Below are 2,995 nucleotides of genomic sequence, written 5' to 3' on the forward strand. Positions count from 1 at the left end.
AGGAGCTGAGGCTCGATCTGCTTCAGGAGGCCAACACTGGGGCAGGGAAAAGAGCTCAGAAACCTGGAGAAATGTGAGGCCGAGAGACTCTGAGGAGGTACTTTACCTGTGCTTTATTCAAGCAGCAAAAATATTCAGAGTTTTCCTTTGTATTTGTTCATTGAGAATGTCAGCTTTGGAAATATTTTTGTTATTCCTAAATTAACCTACTTTGGTGAATCACTTTCATATCATCAAAATTAACAATGATTTATTTTACCTTTGTTGAGACATCATTTTAGTTCTTTGATTGGAAAACAATAGATGAAAACTTGGTTGGAAAACCTGACCAGAACGTTGCCCCAGCTATGGGAGCATCCTATCTGAGTTTGCTGTTTTCTTATAAATTTGAACATAAATATGAGCATTCCCTTTGTAATTTACTTTTTGAAAAGTAGATTTTTTAAAAAAGATTTACCATTTTTACCATACCAAAGGAACACAGTGAGAAAATAAAATGGCAAACCCTTTGAAACAATGATTTCTTGAAGGAAGGATGCAATATTTCCTAGTGCTTTGAGGGGTGAGAGGCCTTGATCTAGCCTTACCTGCAGACTGTTTATCTGTCGGATTTGGTGCTGCCTTTAGATATGTGCATCTATTTTTCCCTCACCCAATACAATACTCCCTAAAAATCACATATACTGTTGAAATTTCCTCACCAAGAATATTGCCATCAAGAACTCCTGGATAAATATCCAGCCAGCTCAGAAGTCTGAGCTCCATTTAGTCCAATAGCCTTTATTCCCACACTCTCATAATCTGCCCAGATGACTTACTGATCCAGCCCAGAGAATATTGCTATATGCACTTCAGAGTGAACCTTTCATTCAGAGTGTTTATCATAGTGCCTGAAGGGTAGAGAATTAGGATTTTGTTGAGTTTATTCAGACAGGTTAACCCGTTACAGGGTGGGGCAGGTACCTGTTTCATTTATTTAATTCAATATATACTTTTTGAGGGCCTGCTATGTATTAGGCATTATTCTAGGTGCTTGAGATATTATGAGTAAGCAAAACAAAGACCATGCCCCCCGTGGAGCTTACATTCTAGCAGAGGGAGATAGACAATGAACAACAGACCTAACAGATGTGTAAATTACACAGTATATTAGAAACTCATACTGATATGGAAAATTTTTCTAAAAGTTGAACATGTTAAGAGGGAGAAGGGTTGCGAAGTTGCAATATTAAATGATGCAGCCAATCGGGGCCTCATTGAGAAGATGACACTTGAACAAAGACTTGAAAGAGATGAGGGAGTGAAGCAGATACATGGGAATGGGAGGTTCCCATTCCAGTCAAAGAAGCCAGGCACCACAAAGCACATGGAGTGATCATGTGGTATTCTGGGAGGGGAAAGGAGGCAAGAGTTCCTGAAACAGATGGTCTGAAGGAATGAGGTAATGGGGACCAGATCATGGAGGAACTGTGGGCCATTGTGAGGACTTTGACTTTTACTCTGAGTGAGAAGGGGATCGATCACAAGAGTCCATGCAGAGGAGTGAAGTTATTTGACTCAGGTTTTACAAGAGCAACTCTGACTGCTATGTTGAGAATAGTCTCAAGGTAGGCAAGGCTGAAAGCAGGGAGGGGGCCGTGGTTGTCATCCTGATTAGTGATACAGGTGACTCAGATCCAAGTGGCACAGTGGGGGTAAGAAGAAGTGGTAGAATTTAACCATCCTTTTCTTGGGATGGGGCTACTGTCCAATGAGCACCTAGTGAGGGCAGTATTGCTAACCCCCATACAACATACACAACACACCTGCATCAACTAGAGCTTTGCTTTAACTCGGTGCAATTTTGGGAAAAAAGAAAAATCTCTTTTCAAAAAAGAAAGAAGAAGTAGTAGGATTTGACATGCATGTTAAAGGTAGAGCCCATTGGATTTTCTTTCTCATGGATTGGATCGTGCTGATAAGTGTTTGCATGAGTTATGTTGAAACTTATTTTCATTGCACTGTTCACTCATTGGTGAGGTCATGGAGAGGAAACTAGGGCCCTCCTGCCTCCTCCAGCTATCAGGAATGCTGATCACTGGCCAAGATCCTAATACCTGAGAGTGACCTTTACAAGTGCTGATACCATTATCTTCCCAGCAAACAACAGTGCTCCATTCTCTGGGCTTTTATAAAACACACACACACTCTCACTTACACATAGGATTAGTCCACACAGAAAAATGGAATGTTTGAGCATACACATAACAAACCCCTTAGGAACACAAAAATCCAAAATGAAGTTTTTGCCCCAAATTGTTGAATAAAATTAGCAAAGTGGAACCCACTACTTCATATCTCAAGGTCTAATCTGAAAAACAGACCTTCATGTAAGCAAACTAAGACCCAGAATGAATTTATTCAGCCCACGGGCCCTTTCGGGGGACTAGATCCATAAAGTTTCCTTGCTGTTACACCAGTCCTCTGCACACAGGCCTCTTTCCCTTACAGAGGGGTTAAGGGAGCAAGAACCCAACCTTCTTGATGGACAAGGATGGTGAGGTGAAAGCCCTCAGACAGCCTGAGAATCTAAACCTAATACCAATCTCTCCCAATTGTTTGACTTTGAACATGTTTCGGGACTTCTGTCTAAGCTCCAGTTTCTTCCTTTATAAAAGACTTGGAAAAAACTTCCAAAACCTAGTAATATTGTTTGAGAGTGGTTATGGTAGTAACATGTAAAGTACCTCGTATATGGAAGGCTCTGGACAAGTATTAGGTGGGTTATCTCTGCCTTCCAAAAGCCCATCCTTCTTTGTGGTTTTTTTTTTTTTTTTTTTTTTTTTGAGACAGAGTCTCACTCTGTTGCCAGGCTAGAGTGAGTGCCGTGGCGTCAGCCCAGCTCACAGCAACCTCAAACTCCTGGGCTCAAGCGATCCTCCTGTCTCAGCCTCCCGAGTAGCTGGGACTACAGGCATGCACCACCATGCCCGGCTAATTTTTTCTATATATATAT

At 41.4% G+C, this 2,995-nt stretch overlaps 1 pseudogene; it reads left to right on the forward strand.

Moving 5' to 3' along the window:
* The first annotated feature begins 1,717 nt into the window (after window positions 1–1,717).
* On the forward strand, window positions 1,718–1,852 carry LOC138388089 (U4atac minor spliceosomal RNA; annotated as a pseudogene).
* Window positions 1,853–2,995: the final 1,143 nt, after the last annotated feature.

This window comes from Eulemur rufifrons, chromosome 1, assembly GCF_041146395.1.
Source record: "Eulemur rufifrons isolate Redbay chromosome 1, OSU_ERuf_1, whole genome shotgun sequence".
Taxonomy (NCBI): domain Eukaryota; kingdom Metazoa; phylum Chordata; class Mammalia; order Primates; family Lemuridae; genus Eulemur; species Eulemur rufifrons.